The sequence below is a fragment of the Pelodiscus sinensis genome, chromosome 25 (genome assembly GCF_052426305.1).
Source record: "Pelodiscus sinensis isolate ZL-2025 chromosome 25, ASM5242630v1, whole genome shotgun sequence".
In the NCBI taxonomy this organism is placed as follows: Eukaryota; Metazoa; Chordata; order Testudines; family Trionychidae; genus Pelodiscus; species Pelodiscus sinensis.
The window spans coordinates 7,663,392-7,681,745 of NC_143076.1; the positions used below are offsets into that span (position 1 = coordinate 7,663,392).

General features: G+C 47.6%; 1 protein-coding gene across 1 annotated transcript in view; it reads right to left on the reverse strand.

Moving 5' to 3' along the window:
- The window catches only part of LOC102451467 (neurotrimin), a 740,339-nt gene that overhangs the window by 585,391 nt on the left and 136,594 nt on the right, over positions 1-18,354 (reverse strand). The gene's annotated exons all lie outside the window — the stretch shown is intronic.

The following is an 18,354-nucleotide window of genomic DNA, read 5'->3' on the forward strand; positions in this document are numbered from 1 at the left end:
AGAGAGGATGGGGGGGGGGGGGTGTCTAGTGCAACATATTGGATCTATATGAGTGCAGCTACGACTGACCCGCTGCCGTCCATTGGCTGACCACACAACATGAATGCCATCGGTAGCTAGAGACCTACAGCCCAGTTAGACATTGTGAAACCAGCAGAGCTTCTGTCCAGGGCAGCCCAGGAGTCTACTCGCCTGTTCATTGTTGATTTTCAGTAAGTTTTGTAGCGCTGGGGAAGTTGCAGAAGACTGGAAGAAAGCTAATTAAAAGGGGAAAAGAGGATGACTCAGGTAATTATAGGGCTGTCAACTTGACATCACCCCTGAGCTCCATAATGGAGTGGCTAATTTAGGATTGAATTAATAACGTATTAAAGGAGGGTGGGGTAATTAATGTAAATCAACAACGGTTTATGGAAAACTAGAGCAGTTAAACTAACTTGATACTTTTTTGAACGAGATTACAAGTTTGGTCGATAAAAGGTTATAGTGTTGACCTAATATGCTTGGGCTTCTGGAACATGTTTGATTTGATATCATGATATCTTCATGACATTTTGATTTAAGAACGAGAATGATAGAAAATCAACATGGCTCCCATTGCATGCATTAAAAACCGGCCTCAGAATCACTCACAATGGAGCTAAACTAGGAATGGTGATTGTGCAGGTGTGGCCTGGGGCCATTAAACATTTTTGATCAATGACCTGGAAGAAAACTTCCAATCATCACTGGTAAAGTTGGCAGTTGACCACATTTGGGATAGGGGTAAATAATGAAGAGAAAAGGTCACTGAGTCAGAATCACTGGGGCTCGTTAGCTTTCCTCCCCACCCAAAGTCGGCAGGCCTGGTCATGGCAAATTTGCCCTTGCTAATGATTCTAAAAATCAAGATTTGATGTCTTTCCAAAAGACATGTGATAAGAATTATTTTGGGGATGCAATGCCAGAGGCCTGTTTCAGGGGTGCAAAACCCAGACATTTTTCCCACCAAAAGTCACACGGCAGTGTGTACTCTCTCACTGTTGTGTCACCAAAAGGCAGTTTTTGGTAACAAAACTTGGTAAGGTAGACAAGCCCCAACCAATTCTTTAGGGATCTCAACTATATCTAGTGGCGCATTTAAAAAAAAAAAAAAAAAAGGATGCCTGTGTGTGTGTTCAACAATCTTCTATTTTTTTTTTAAATCTAGTTTTGTCTTTTTTGTCCAAATAAAAATAATTCAGAAGAAATTAACACCACCACCAAAAAATCCACAAGACGTTTTGTTGGCCTTTTCTGACCAGCTCAGCTCCATATTGTCCACCTCGACAGACTGGCTATGCAGCCTAAACTGCCTTCTGTGATGAATTTTGATGAGCTACATCTGTACATCTTATGAATTCTGATTGCTATTGTGAAGTTCTATTATGAAAAACTGCTGTGTGCCTGTGTGTATGTGGGAGACAAGGTGGGGGAGGTAATATCTTTTATTGGATCAACTTCTGTTGGTGAAAGAGACAAGCTTTCAAGCTTCTTACAATTTCTGTGTTAGCACAAAATCTCGTCTCACCCACCTTGTGTCTCCAGTATTATATGCCTCCAACAATACTGCAAACATATCGATATACGGAGCCACCATTGCTGACAGGTCCTGTAGCAGATATACATCAGACAGGGACAATGGAAAATATTTAAATTCCAAGGACAGCAGTTACGTCTCCTAAAAGGTTACTCCCAAAGTAACTGCATCCTTAGGCTGTATCTACACTGAGGTTTGGCGACAAGAGTGTAGTCGACATGCTAAAGTTACCAAAAGTGAAAATTGGTCAAACTGATTTTTCTGCCTCCCATTGTCAACATTTCATGACTGCATTGCTAGCACCCTGACAACAAATACAGCAAAGTGCTGTGGGTAAACATCTCACAGTACAGTACTGCGGGAAGGCAGAGCTGATCCCTACGCTTCTTGGGACTCCCTCGTAGCTCTGAGCTCTTCAGACAAGGAGTGTCAAAGCAGCACAGCAGTCTCTACAGCCCTCTCCCTGCCCCTGTGTTCCTAGCAGGGCAGAACAGCAGCATCGTAATGATTTGCTCTTTGTTTGTTTCCCACACTGAACAACTCACACAGCTGTCACATACTTCCTGGAGCTTTGAAAGGGGAGGGGGTGCATTCGTGCAGGGCAGCAGAGATCACAAAACACTGAGCACAATATCCCTTGTGGAATACTGGCAGAAGCCAGTTTTCTCCAAAGAACAGAGTCCACGCTGGCTCTTGGTCAACAATAAAGGGAGTGGGAAAGACAAAAGTCTCTCACAGGAGTTGATGTTTTTTTGTCACCACAATTGGGTGTTTTTCCCGACCTTCCCGCCCCCCCAAAAATCACATTGCAGTGTAAACACTCTCACTGTTTTGTCTAAACTGGAACATCTGGCAACAAGGCTTCACGGACACATCATTTCATTTAATTCCTCTGAAGGGAGGGAGGGGGAAGGTAGGAGAGATGAAAATTTACCAGGAGAAACACGGGATAAACCTCAACATGCTAATGAAGATATAGATTTGAAATTCACTGGGTGGTGCACGTGATCACTGTGACATGGTAAAGTGGGGAAAGGACAGGTCCAAGACAGTTATACACAGCCTCTTGCTGTCCAGATACAATCAGCCAATGGCAGCCTTCGCCTAGAATTACGCCTGCGATTACTAATGACTTACCTATTCAAGTTGCTGCCCAGCCATTAGTTTACTTTTATGACCCCTCCCCCATCCCCATGTGAAATGGATTCATGTCATTATCTCTATTTTGCCGGGGTGGGGGGGGAACGCGGCAGGGAAAGGTAACACAATTGGGCTCAAGGCCAAACAGGAAATCAGTAGCATAGCAGGAGAGGGCATGGGCAGAACCTCGGAGGACCCAGCATCAGCCCTTCCACAGACCTACTTTGGGACCTTGCATAAGTCACTTCACTGTGTCCTGCCTCAGTTTCCCCTCCCATCTTTTATCGTAAGAACCACCATACTGGGTAAAACGAAAGGTCCATCTAGCCCAGTATCCTGTCCTCTGACAGTGGCCAATGCCAGATGCCCCAGATGGAGTGAACAGAACAGGGAATCATCAGCTGATCCCTCCCCTGTCACCCATTTCCAGCCTCTGACAAACAGAGGCAAGGGACACCATTCTTACCTATCCTGGCTAATATGTATTGATGGACTTAGCCTCCATGAATTTATCTAGATCTTTTTTGATCCCTGTACAAGTCCTGGTCTTCACAACATCCTCTGGCAAGGAGTTCCACAGGTTGACAGTGCACTGCATGAAGAAAAACTTATTTTTGTTAGTTTTAAACCTGCTACCTATCATGTCTACTTAGACTAAAATTTCCAGCATAGGTACTTCCTCTGCATGACTGTGATGTACCTAGCACAGTGGGACCCTGGGGTTAGTCATTACTGCATAATAATAAAACAGCAGCAGCAGCAATTCTGTGCTCATTGCACACAGAACCGGAAAGATTTTCCAGACTAGACTCCTGTTTTTGACAGTTCAACTCCTTCCTTTGTCCTTCAGCCTCCAAATGCATGCGAGCGCTGTTACTCAGAAGGAGATCAAAACGCCCCACTTTCCCTTCCCCCCTGTGGACGTTCCTTGGGCTTTGTGAGTCAGCTTGTTTTCTACACTCAGGTAAGGATTTGAATCCTCAGAAAACCGTGGAGAAATCACGTCTGGAAAAAAAAATTAACAGATTCTTCTTAATTCCCTGGCAACCAATGATGTCACTGCTCTATGAACACAGAAATCACACACACACACACGGATAAAACTGCATATCCCCTCCTTAAAATTCCCAGTGGCAAAACATCCTCAACCTCCCTTCTCCTCTCCCTCCTACTCCAGCACAAACCAAGCAATAAATATGGAAATCTAAAAACCCAGAGAACACCGTCACTCCCCGGCCTCTCACCAACCAAGTACATGGCAGCTTGGTAAGGAAACGAGGCAGTTTGCCCCCTTCGCTGCACTTTTGTGAATGCCTCGCAGTTCTGCGTTATTGCTGGCCCATCAAAGTGACAGGTGTCTTTCTTCCGCTGACAGCACAGCCGGCTGTTTACAGGCCATCAGGCAACCAGTCTCCCGGTGACTGCTCCCCTGCCAGCAACCCAACTGAGGAGCTCCAGTTCTCTTTACCAAAGCTGCTAAAAACCTACTTATATTCATCTCCAGTCACATCTACATGGAAAACAGATACACCAGGGAGGGGAGGGGGTGATATTGCAGTTGGATGCACCAGAATCCTCTATTAAAAGAAAGAGGCAAATAGTTTTCAATTTTGTACAAGCGTATCCTATAATTAGCCTGTGGTTTCCAGCCTCACTCCAATCCTCTGACTTTCAGGAAGCGGCCAGGGGGTTGGGTGTTTAAGCTCTCACTTGTGCGGTACGTGTCCCAGAAAGGATTAGTGTAAATAAGATCTCTGCATGCTGATTGAGGGGCCTCCGTGGCCTTGCCATTACAAATCAGAACAGCCATTCATCTAGCTCAGAAAGTTCTCTCCAGCACCGGTCGGTCGCTTTCAGAGGAAACTCCTTAGTGACTTGTTCCGGGCCAGCCTAGCCCGGGGATAACTGTCCTCACCCCATTTGTACTCTATTAGCATCTACATGCCTCGCTGTGCTAGATCGGGGTTTCCTAACCCATGGGTCGGGACCCAAATATTGGTCGCCAGTACATTTCAAAAGGGTCACCAGGTGTCTCCCCAGGTGGCTCTGGCCCCTTTCCTCCCCCCGTTTTTGAATTGCCTTGGGTCACCAAGTCTTCCTGAATTGTCAAAATGGGTCCCCATCTGCAAAAGTTTGAGATCTGCTGTGCTAGATACTCTCCTAAGCCCTCCGTGATGTTCCTCGGCAGCTGAAAATTTTCCAACAAAAGTACTTTTTTTTTTTTTTTAAACAGAAAATTTTTTTGGGGGGAGGGGGAGTTTGACCAAGTGACATTTTTAAGGAAAACTGCCTGCTTTCTGCAGACCACACATCATTGTTGTTGGTCCTTCCTCGTTACCATCCGGGCCCCTCTCTCCTTTACTGCAGTCTCATTTTCCCTGTGTAGACAGACTCTGAAACATCCTCTTTCTTCTTCATTTAAGCAGCAGCCTTTGTGATCACGAAGCAGCTTACTTTTAATCACACTGAGGCCCAATTGTTATTTACACTGCAGATCTTGCCTTTTTCTCCCCAAATCCCCTCTAATTCCTTGCAGATATTAATTACACTGCGGCACACTCTACCTGTAGCTCTGAAATTCTTGCTCTGAAATCTCAATCTGCCTTTTGGAAAATCACCATGGGCCAAATCCTCAGCTAGTGTAAAAAAATGGATGGAGCGCTGTTAAAGGCTTGGACGCCACCACTTTTAACACCAGGCAAGGGGCAGATTCCACAGGGCAGGTTTTCAGTAATGCCTCTGGAAGCTGTGTGTCCGAAGGATTTAAAAAGAACATTTCCCCAAAGTGCCTAAGTGATTTAGGAGCTGGAGGCTCTCTCTACCCTGTGCGTACAGTGGCACAGCTTGTTACAGATACAGGAAAAGGTTGCCCATCTAGTCCACCTCATTGAGAAGTGGCTCCTGGATCGATGGACAATGTTTTTCATTGACCCAGCAGCAACCACATTGGGAGTTAGGTCAGCTTAACTGCATTGATCAGGAGGGTGAAAATTCAAGCCCTGTCAAATAGCTGGATTGACCTAAAGTTTAAGTGCAGGCCTGGTCGGAGTCTCATTTTTAGAATGGATTTAGGCACTTCAGAACAGAAATCCTAGTAGCTTTCAATGACCATGTCCTAAGAGACCAAGGGGCCAGATTTTTAAAGGTATTTAGGTGCCTAAAAGCCAATTCAGTATTTTTTCAAATTGGACCCCAAATCCTGTTTGAAAATGGAGTTTAGACTCCTCAGACCCATAGGTCCCGTCTGCTGACTTTTGGCCTTTACCCCTCGCAAGCAGGTAACCTCACAACCCTTCCTTGTCCCCCCTCCCCCCCCCGTTTTTTAGTGCCCAGGAACAATAACACGCACGGCTGTTAGGATTTATCGGGGCTGTTTCGGCAGCCGTTTCGCGTTTACTCGCCGCGGCAAGATATAAATCGAATTTGGGGCTCTCTCAATAAGGAGCCGTGAGTGGCTCAGACAAGGATAATGGGTTTCTATTACAACTGTGTACGGCAGGCAGGATTTACATCATGCTTCGTTGTTTTATATTGGTTTTCAGGTTTTATTACAGATTTACTTTAAAAAAATGAAAAACACGTCACGGTGGGTTGTAGCGCTTTGGGGGCTGATTTTAACCTTTGCTGTGTGAAGGGAATTTGAAAAGCCACAATGAAAACAGTAGCTCCTGCTCCCAAAGAGGTTCAAAGGACATCGAACCCTTAGCAAATTGATTTCTAGGAACAAAAGGGAGAACATAAAGCATTAGTGTTGCTTAATAATTGATAATTCCTTGAGCATTGAAATCCAATGCCTATAAGCTACATTTCAAATGCACTTCTGTCTTAGATTCTAAGCCCTTTGGGGTAAGGAGCTGTCTTTTTTGCACGGTTTGTACAGCGCCTAGCACAATGGGGACTTGGTACATAATTGCGGATCCTAGAAACTATTGCAGTACAAGTACTGTTACACTGACAACCAGAAGACCAAAGCCCAGTTGATCTTGTTAGCTGTATTTTTTTTACTTTAGATACAAAACTGCAGCCAGAAACCAACCTGACTGAGTGCTACCTCCCCTCCAGCTCCAGCCTTGTTTCTCGGACAACCACAGCACTTCCCTTTCTCCCTCTCAGTCGGGGAGGACACAACCGGCCGCGTGCCCCTCCAAGTTGGCAGGGGTTCCATCTTTCCCTTCGTCCAGGCCCTTCCCTGCCCAGTCACACCACAACTGGCCAACACACATCACCGCGCGAGCCAACAGGGCGGGTGCCGAGAGCGCCGAGGAGGCATGGCGCCGGGGGAGAAGGGGAGGGCGAGGGGGGAACAAGAATTTCTGCTCCAAGATGTAGCAAAGACCTGCTTTGCTCACAGCACATTAAGGCCACCTCCAGAATCCCAGGGCGGGTATTCAGATTTGGACTAATATGTATTTAAAAAAAATTCTAATTCCTTCTATCCAGACCCAGAGCTAATCCACTTACAGCCATTTTCCCAATTATCCCAGGGTCTTCTGCACAGCCCATTACCCTGTAGATGTTACTAAGTGCTGCATAAACAACCCTCTCCGCTGAGAGGCTGACACTTAAACGGAGAAGTGTAAGTACATTGCAGCAGGATGGCAAACGCGGGCATAACAAGCTCAGCAGCCAGCTCCTCAGTGCTCCAAAGCCCCTCAGCACACACACATCTGTACAGCTGCAGCCATGCAGAGAGCTCCTGGAGGGGCCAAGCCATCATCAAATACTCCCTCCCCTTATTTATTTCTTCAGAATTACGGCCGGTGCTGAGGAGAGCTATTCAAGCACACTGCACCGTGTCCGCCTGACGGGGCTGTCTTGTCCTGCAGACCTCGAAACGCTCGGCGCCTGGGCGCGGTGTCTACCAACCCTGGCACCGTATCAGGGGAGGGGGTGTTAGCTCCCACATGCGCCCTGAATGCAACACGCAGTGCCGACACGAGGAAAACAAGGCTGGAGTTTAGCTGCTCTGATAACAGACACTCCCAATGCTTAGGAGGGCTTCCATTCGATAGACCCCTCCTCAGAAACACGTAGGCAGGGCTGGCCTTACCATAAGGCAAACTGAGGCGACCACCTCAGGTGCCAGACTGTGGTGGGGTGGCACTAGGACCCAGAGTGTAGAAAATTGTGTCTGCTGCTGGTGCAGGTGTATTCTCTCTGCTCTAGATGCACAGCGACGGGGGAGTGCCATGAGAGGAGTAGAACAGGAAGGAGAGAGAATTGAGACTTTTCAAAGTGTTGGCCCAAGCGAGAGGGCCTGGGGGTGTCATTTCAGCGCCCCACCTCAGGTGCCAAAATGTTGTGGGCCAGCCCTGCACGTAGGAGCACGTCAGCATGCACCTCGGTGCACGTATGCGCTTCTTCTGAGGCTCCCCAGCCACGCCTGGCCCAGACAGGACTCCTGTGGCGTTAGTGAGACTTACAAGAAGCTTGGTGGCACGCTCATCTCGTTAGGCAGCCAGGCAGGAAAATCAGCCACGGAACCAGAGGGAGGGACATTGACAATATGCAGAATGCCCAGCTACAGGGGACACCAGGGGAAGCAGAGAGAGGAAAGGAATATTGGCTCCTGTATTCGGGGAGGAGGGCTGGAAATGGAAGGAAGCAACCTGTAGACTTTTCCCCAAAGGCTTCCACACAGCGGCACACCCTTTCCCACGTGCAAAGCAGAGCCGCATTATGACTTTCGTGGGCCCTAGGCACTTTGTGGGCCCCTTCCTCCATAAAAAAATATTAAACATTATTTTTGATATAACTTTAAATATTTCAACATTTTTTTTTTCTGTTTTAGGCCAAATTTAATAGATTTCTGTGGGCCCTAAAAGTTTCATTTTTTTCTGATGTGAGAAAAAAATGTAAACATTTTCATCGACCCTAGAAGTTCATTTTTTTTCCTTCTGATTTTAAAGGAAATTAAAACATTTTCGTGGCCCCTAAAAGTATCGTGGGCCCTAGGCACTGTGCCTCATGGATAGGTCGGCCCTGGGGCAAAGAGCCCCACCAGCATGGCAGGAGAAGCAGGACACAGGAAACAGAGCCAGACCTCTGGCCTTTCGGGTGCAGTGTCCTACTAAGACAGGACAGCATCTGGCCTAAGCCCGCCTGTCTCCTACCCCGACCATGTCCTTGCTACACCCCGCAGTGAGGCACAGAGCTCAGTGGTGCTCCTCGTCCGGAAACTCTAGCCACTGGGGAGGGGAGTTGGGCCCATTCCAGCCAGGCCCTGAAGCAGGGAGGTCGAGAGCAGCCTTCAATTGCCAGAAGGGAGGTTCCAAAGAGGGTGGGGAGAGGCTATTCTCAGAGATGGCAGAACAAGGAGCAATGGTCTCAAGTTGCGGTGGGAGAGGGCTAGGTTGGAGATTAGGAAAAACTTTCCCTAGGCAGGTGGGGAAGCGCTGGGATGGGTTCCCTTAGGGAGGGGGTGGAATCTCCATCCCTAGAGGTTTTTAAGTCCTGGTTGGTCCTGCTTTGGGCATTGGGCTGACTCGATGCCTCCTTCGCTCTCTGCCCGCCCTGGGATTCTATGAACCACGGCTGCTCTGACTGGCACAGGGCGATGGACCCCTATGAGCGAGGGGTGTTTGAGGTGGTTTCCGTCAGATAAAGGCTTTGCAACTTGCCTCTCTGGCTCTCAGCACCCCACTATCAACACTGTTCCTCCTGCTTGGCCCAGCTGCTAGTGCTGTAAGGGAGTCCCGGGCCTCTCCGCGGAAAAGAGCAGGGACCCAATTCTCCACCTAGGGGAACATCCACCCTGCAGCTGGGGGGTGCGCCTGGCAGCTCGTGCAGATGTCCCTGTGCTCAAACAGCCGCGAGGATGCCGCAGGGCGAGCATCAGTGGCCGCTGCACAACTGGCTACGGACCCAGGAGGGCCTGGCAGACGGGCTGTGGCACGTCCGCTGCTTTTTTCAGACAAGCTAGCCCGCTTGGGGCCCTGAACACAAGCTGCCACGCACACCGCTGTGTCGACGTGTACGTGCACCACTCCCCATCTTGTGTAACGCCACGGAACCCACTCCGGTTTCACCTCCGCATCGGCAGGAAGAGGACGAGGCCATCAGCTTGCCTCCCAGCCCCCCAGCACTGCCCCCATCCCATGCCCCACACTGCTCAGCTAAATATCATCACCTCGGCGCCCCTTCCCCTCCCCCGCCCTGCTTCCCCTCTCCCTTTCCACTTCCCCATTGTTCCGGGAGCAGACAGGTTGTTAATTAAAAAGCCAGAAATCAATCGCCCTCATCTCCCCCATCCCAGGCTCCCCTGCACAGGCGGATTAGAGCCTGCCTCTACTTTAAGTCAATTAGAGATAAGGGGAAGCTGACATTTCCCCAGTCCACCTTATCAAGCTGCTCGAAAATGGCTCAGATTAAAATGTAAAAAAGATTATTTCATCAGCTCTCGCTCACTTTTCCCCCCCTCTTAATTATTCATAAGAAGTTTGACAGTTGGCTGCCCAGAGCCTCGGCTATAGCCCTGGACTAGCCGGGAGTTATTAGCAATTCTCAGACTTACTTGGGACAAGTCACTGTGGTCTGGCCGACGGACTGTCCTGCAGGCAGACTGCTCCATTCGGCTGCGGCCATGTCTTGCCCTTCCTAGAGGGCCTGGATTTGCCAGTCGACGCCAAGCCTGCGGCCAGCATGCTACGTGGGTCGCTGGGATTCCCCACCCTCTGTGCCAGGGTGTTTTTGGAGCACGGGTGGACACTCAGGGAAAGTCTGGAAGGATGAGGTGAACTGATGCACCAAAGCTGGCTTGCAGCAACAGGCAGAGAATTCAAGACACTTGATTCCAGGCAGAGGGTGTGTGGCAGGGCAGATGTCCATCAGTCCAGGGCAAAATAGGGAAAGGTGTCTCGGGGAACTCCAGTGGGTGGGCACTTGTGGCCGCTGGGCTGCACATGGAGCCGTAAACCAGCACAATCCAAAGTGGTTTCTACCCACCTTCCCTTTATACTGCTGTAAACTCCTAACAACCAGCACAAAGAGAGCAGCTAGCATGTCTCCACAGTACCATAGCCTGGCTTCATAACAGAAAACTTCTCTCTTGTTCCTCTGGGTCAGATCCTTTCTAATGGTCTGAGCTTAATTAGGCTCAGCTGAACCTAATTAACTGTAGTGCAAGGCAGAAACTGGGAGTTAACCCTCCAAATCCCCTTCCCCAACCTGGGAGTGAATTCAGGGCCCAAGGGAAAATAAAACAGAGTCTCTGACCATGCACCTCACAAAACAGCCATGTAATGTATTACTAGTTGTATTATGTTAGAACCTAGAAGCCTCAGTCAGGTTTCCTGCCTCCCAGAGCTGGGATCAGAACCTCAGAGGCCAGCCTCTGGCTGTAACCATTAGGCCACACTGCACCACAGAACTGGTTCTTTCTACACCCGATGAAAAGACAGTCCCTCCCCAAAGTGTTTACTGGGTGGACATTTCACCAAAAGAGAGGGCTGAGAATGAAGCACATCTGTGAAGCTGCAGCCTGCAGGTTAGGATAATAGAGATCAGCATAGCTGTGTGCAGACCAAGGTTAGGGCTGGTGCTCGCAGCTAGTGTTATCCAAGCATTGCAATCAATGGGAGTTTTGTTTGTTTCTTTGAAGAGGCAGGTGCAATGCCCAGGCGTGAAGCTGGCAAAATATTTTCCATTGGAATTTTTTTTGACAAAGATGGAAATTTTCACCCCACAACATCTGGTTTGCTTGAAAACTCAGAACGTGTTGGTGTTTGGCAAGCAGTTTCCTTTAAACTTAAAAAAAAAAAACCTGCATGATTTCAAAGAGAAATTGCCCCAAGAGAAAACCAAAAATGTCATTGTCATCAAAATTTTTCATGGGGGCTGGGGAGGGAAATCCCTATCAGCTCTAATAAGCGGTATGCCAAGAGCCTCAAAGGTATTTAGGCACTTAACTCCCACTGATATCAGAGGGAACGAGGTACCTTTGATGTTCTAGGCCATGGCTCCGGTGACAAACATGCTTAATTCAAACAAAGGGTGAGGAAAGGAGCTGCTTTTCCAAACTGTGCCGGACCTGGTTGCCCCAAACCAGTAATTTGCCAGCCAATGTTCCCTCAATTTTTTTCCATCCATGTGTGGAATAAATTTTGTTATATGCACCAAGGCATGTGAAGATGGGCACCACCACCCTACTAATCAGCTGGGCAGCATTTGAATCTCTATTGGGCAGCCACCTAAGCATTCATCTTACAGGGAACACTGATGCCAGCTAATATTTGGAGAAGACGGCAGCTTTTACACCAAAAGAGCCTGCAGTGTAAGGCTTTACGGAGATTATTTGCGGTTGTGCTCTTAGCTCTGAGAGACAACAAGAGCATCTGTGTAATCTCACCAGCTGACATAGCTGGAGAGGGGAGCGCATAGATCAGTGGCTTCATTCACAAAAGGAGCAAACAGCAAAGGAAAAACAAAACCAAAAACCTTGGGCCTAGAAGGAGGTAGAGTGTGGGGGTGGATCTTGCTTTGCCAAAAATTCAGTGCTGGCTAGCTAATGCCATAGTGGCATACTAGTAAGAATGAGACTGTCAGTTAGGGAAGTGATGTTCTCTAGGGGTGCATTTACACTTGCACCCTAGTTCGAACTAGGGATGCAAATGTAGGCGACCGAAATTGCTAATGAAGTGAGGATTTAAATATCCCGCGCTTCATTAGCATGATCTCGCCGGCGCGTTACTCTGCTCAACAGCCGTTTTGAAAGTGAAAGTGCACGCCGGGACGCGTTAGTTTGACCCAAACCCCTTGGTTCGAACTAACGTTACTCCTCATTTTTTTAACCTTTTCCAATGCCAATATATCTTTTTTGAGATGAGGCAACCACTTTCACTTTCGAAACAGCAGTTGAGCGGAGTAATTTAATATTTAAATCCCCTCTTTATTAGCAATTTTGGTCACCTATATTTGCATCCCTAGTTTGAACTAGGGAGCAAGTGTAGACAGACCCTAATAGATCAAGGAGGTGACTGAGGTGGGACTGCTGGGTACTAGTTCTAGTTCTAGGAAGCAGTGTGGTCTAATGGTTAGTGCAATGGGGATGCAAGAGTTCTGGGTTCTATTCCTAACCCTGACAGATGGTATGACTTAATGGTTAGAGAAAGGGAGAGTCAGAAGTGGGACTCCTTGGGTGTGTCTAGACTACATGCCTCCATCGACGGAGGCATGTAGATTAGCCAGATCGGCAGAGGGAAATGAAGCCGCGATTAAAATAATCGCGGCTTCATTTAAATTTAAATGGCTGCCCCGCTCTGCCGATCAGCTGTTTGTCGGCAGATCGGGGCAGCCATTTAAATTTAAATGAAGCCGCGATTATTTTAATCGCGGCTTCATTTCCCTCTGCCGATCTGGCTAATCTACATGCCTCCGTCGACGGAGGCATGTAGTCTAGACGTACCCCTTGATTCTATTCCCAACTCTACCTGTGATTCACTGAGATTTATTGGGCAAGTCCTGTAACATATCCATGCCTTGGTTTACTCACCTGTAAAACAGGCATATAATTTATCTGCTTTACAAAGATCTCATGCATCTTAACTAATTAAGATTAGCAAAGTGCTGATGAACGCTCCTGTGTATGAAGTATTCCATTACCACTAAAAATGTCAACTCTAACCCATTAAATCTCTCTCTTACTTTAATATAAAATGGGATTACATCCCAGAAGGAAATTTTCCCACTAGATTTCTTTAGTCTTATAAAAACCATCCAGTATAACTTAATGGCTCATAAATTCAATCTTGTATTAAGCGGATATTAAACACGCATTTATAAGGTTTAAACAGATCCCTTCGCTTAATTTCCAGTTCTGCTTTAGGCAAAAAGAATGAATACCGATAATGAAAAAGTCCTATGGTATTTAAAAGAGACAGATCTCCTTTGACACCATCCTAGGAAATCTGTCGCGGGGATCGTTGGCTGGCTCAGCAGGACTTTTTTAGGGATAACACTGGAACAGGGTGCAGAGGGTTTTGAGGTCCCCTCTCAAGATGATGACTGTTCTAGCCTACACAGCAACCCAACAAAGCAATTAAGCATGGCACTGAGACTTCAGCACTTGCCTGAAGCTGAGCAAGGTGCTCTGCTGAATCGGGGCCATAATTCTGCAGGAGAGTTTAAAAATGGTCTAGGAAGGATCTCATGCTCCATTAAATGTTATGGGCAGGATCCCCTCAGCCAGTGTAAATTGATGTTACTGCATTGAATGGAGTGATACGAGTTGAAGCTCTCTAGTCTGGCAACATTTGTGATCCAGCAACATCCGTGGTCCGGCATGGTTTTCGTTAGTTGGACGTCCACTTCTGGATGTGGCCAATTTTCCCAGAATCTCATAAAGTTAATTTACACCCACCAGTCCTGGCTCTGTGTTCTGTGCTGTTCTTTAGCTCTAATTGACCCCTAAATGTCCTTTATGTGCCCAGCAAGCAGTGGCAGTGCCGGTAATGCTGCTAGACAACATTGACCTCCCATGGTCCAGCAAATTCTCTGGTTTGGCACCAGTCAGGTCCCGAGGGTGCCAGATTAGAGAGGTTCAACCTGTAGCCATTTATGCCAGCGGAGGACCTTGACCTCGATTTTCTTAGAGTGACTGCTATAGAACCCTATTAAATGGCCATTAAATCTTGTTAGCACCATCCCTATTGATTATATAGGACTTTACAATAAATGACATTCAGATTTATTTTTGTTTTAAACTCCTGCAAATCAAAGCACATTGATTTTGTTTTTAGGAAGGACTACGTAATTGGTTCATCCATTCTAGTAACCTGCCGCAGCAGTATCGGACATCGGATGTTTCAAAGAAGGTGAAAATCCCCAGCATATGCCAATGGGAGGATGGGATTTATTTCCACAAGCAACATTATGCTCAGCTTATGTCCTGGTGCATGAAGTGAGATTCTTATAGATTTGTACATTCTAATACCAGAAAGGATTGCTGTTATCTTGTCCAACAGTGGGCCACCCTCCGCCGGTCGGAGTGCAATCTGTGGCCCACGAGACCACTTTGTTTACTGTTGCCCACCTGTGGCGTTGTTATATAAATCCAGGGTACGCCCACATCTTGAATACTGTGTACAGATGTGGCCCTGTCATCTCAAAAAAGATACATTGGCATTGGAAAAGGTTCAGAAAAGGGCAACAAAAATGATGAGGGATCGGGAATGGGTCTCATAAGAAGAGAGATTAAAAAGACTGGGACTTTTCAGCTTAGAAAAGAGTCTCCTCTTTTCTCCTAAGGGGGGATATGATAGAGGCCTATAAAATTATGACTGGTATGAAAAAAGGGAATAAGGAAAAGTTATTTGCTTATTCCCACAATATAAGAACTAGGAGTCACTAAATTAAATTAGTAGGCAGCAGGTTTAAAACAAACAAAAGGAAGTTTTTCTTCACTCAGTGCACAGCCAACTTCTGGAACTCCTTGCCAGAGGATGTGGTGAAGGCTAGGACTTTAACAGGGATAGATTCATGGAGGTTAGGTCCATCGATGGCTATGAGCCAGGATGGGTAGGAATGGTGTCCCTAGCCTCTGTTGGTCAGAGGCTGGAAATGGATAACAGGAGAGGAATGACGTGATGATTCCCTGTTGTGATCCCTCCCTCTGGGGCATCCGGCATTGGCCACTGTTGGCAGACAGGACTGGGCTAGAGGGACCACTGGTCTGACCCAGTCTGGCCGTTCTTATGTTCTTATGATTACACACAGCATTGATTGTGAGAACCATGTGCTCTCTTGGTGTCCAATCACAGCTCTCCTATGGTTCCATCAGCACCTCCCACAAATTCTAGGTGCACGCGCGCAGTGAGCAAAACTCCCCTATCTTGGGAGACTGTCTTGCAGGAATGAAGAAGACCCACTCATGCAGACCCCTCCCTAGCCTACTTGCCCATTGCTGATCTAGTCTAACCCACTGCATAACCGGGGCCAGGAATTTCCCTGACATAATGTCTGGTTACACTGAGCAATGGTAACATTCGTGGTGGTGATTAACACTTAACAATGATTCAAGGCTTGTTTAAAATCTAATCTAAGAATCCAAATGTTCAGAACAGAAACTGCTGGGAAACAAATGAGCTTAGCACAAGTCTACCTTCAGCAACCTTAACAGCCAGCTTGGAACTTTCCCACTCAGAAGCATTCTGTGCTCGGAGGGTGAAAGCAAACGCCCTTACATTTTGATCAGGCGAGGGGAAAAGTTCACCCTTTTGTCTCGCTCAGTGGATGGGTAAAGAAACTGCTGGGCTTCAACTTTAGGGAAGTACAGTGTGACCCAGAAAAGTCTGCACGGGGTGCAAATGAAAGGGAAAAAGAGGTGGGGGCAGGGGGAGACTCAGGATGGCTCCTGGGTTTCTGGCTTGTTATCAATTCAAGTTAAAAATTAGCCGAGACAGTCTGAACGCTGCCGTGTTCTTCGGGAGTGATCGGGAGAGCCCTGTGCAGATATAAATGTCTACCCGCAGACATGGATGCCCTCAGATAGACATCAGGGTCTGCAGATTCTCAGAGTCACTGCGGCCAACAGAGAGGAGCGTGGTCCTGTCACCCCCAGAAGCTAACTCCCCCGCACTGGCAGCTCCTCCCAGAGGCACGGTTGTCTCCTGTCTGGGTTTTATAGCCCCACTGGTGGCAGGAAAGGGGGCAGTGCAACTACGCTCCCAGGAGGAGCTGCCAGAGTGGGGCACTAGCTTTAAAGATAATTTCATGGAGGTTAGGTCCATAAAAGGCTATTAGCCAGGGGACAGAAATGGTGTCCTTGGCCTCTGTTTGTCAGAGGCTGGAGAGGGATGGCAGGAGACAAATCGCTTGATCATTGTCTTCGGTCCACCCCCTCTGGGGCACCTGGTGCTGGCCACTGTCGGCAGACAGGATACTGGGCTAGATGGACCTTTGGTCTGACCCAGTACGGCCGTTCTTATGTTCCCTGTGGGTCTGCAGATCCCAGTGTTTATCCCTGGGTAGACATTTCTATCTGCTCAGGGCTCTCATGATCAGGCTTCCCGTGGGAATCGCTTGGTGAACTTCCATGCATGAGGCCAGACTAAATGAACTGGCCTTGAAGTGTCAGGTCAGAGCCTTGTGTGATATAACTCAATGGAGCCCCACTCCCTTGGCATGGAGGATGTTAGCAGGGAAGGTTTATTTATCCCTTCACGGAACACAAGAATTTAAGGGACACCCGATGAAATTAATAGGCAACAGGATTAAAACAAAGCAAACAAAGTATTTCTTCCCACAATGCATCGTTAACCTCCGAAACTCATTGTCGAGGGATGCTGTGAAGGCCAAAAGTTCCCAAAAAAAGGAGATAGGTTTGTGGGGAATAGCTCCAACAGTGACTATTAGCCAAGATTGTCAAGGACACCAGCCTCATGACCTCAGGGTCCTTAACCCTCCAACTTCCAGAACGGAGGCGTGGACAGCAGAGAACAGAGCTCTCAATAATTCTCCTTTTCTGAAGCCTCTCCCCTCTGAAGCATATAGATAGGCTGATCTATAACAGCTGCAGATATGGGCCCTTGAGTCTGTGAAGATCAGGAGCTGAAAGCCTGCAAGTGAACAAGTGGTATTGCAGATCTCTGCTAGTGTGGAAAGGGAGTGATTATGGAGCATAGGGATACTACAGAGAAAGTAAATGATTTCTTTCCTTCATTCTTTTTACCACAGTAGATCTTGGGAAGATACTTGCTAAAAACTGAGTGCTGAAGAAGACTAATATCACAATGGGTATGGAGAAAGTGAATAAGGAAAAGTTATTTACTGGTTCCCATAACATAACATAATTTCACCAAATAAAATTAATAGGTAGCAGGTTTACAACAAACAAAATGAAGCATTTCCTCATGTAGCACACAGTCAACCTGTGGAACTCCTTGCCAGAGGATGTGTGAAGACCAGGGCTTTAACAGGGTTCAAAAAGAGCTAGATAAATTCATGGAGGCTAGGTCCATCAATACTTAATAGCAGGATGGGTAGGAATGGTGTCCCTTGCCTCCGATTGTCATGGGCTGGGAATGGGTGTCAGGAGAGGGATCACTTGAGGATTCCCCGTTTTGTCCATTCCCTCTGGGGCACCTGGAACTGGCCACTGTCAGTAGACAGGATACTAGGCTAGATGGTCCTGTGGTCTAACCCAGTCTGGCCATTCTTATGTTCATAACAGAAAGCTCCAGAACAAAATCTACGGTTCTATTTTAGAGTGAGTCTGTCTGTGTGTCTGTCTGTGAGTCCTTTTGTTCAAGAACTCCTCTTAACTGGCAAGAGCCCAGGGCCACCAGACATAGTAGGCAGCTTCCTCTCCACCAAACGTAAAGCAAGGTCGGGGTTTGGTTGTGCCAGGACAACTGGAAGCCCTGAGAAAAGGACTGTTTTCCATCACATGCAAAGGGAGGGGCTGCTGTTTGGAGTGGGTAGGCCCGTGTCAGATGGGACCCTCTGCCCTGATCCCCTCCTTACCCCACAACCCTCACTCTTGCATCCCCCTGCTTTCAGCCTCCTGCATCTCTGCCCCCACATCCACAGGGTCCAGCCCTGACTCCTGCATCCTCCATACCACCAGCTCCCGGCTCTGAGGGGCTGGACAATGCTGAGTTAGTCTGCTAGTGACAATCTACAGGTTGGACCTCCCTGGTCTGGCACCCTCAGGACCTGCC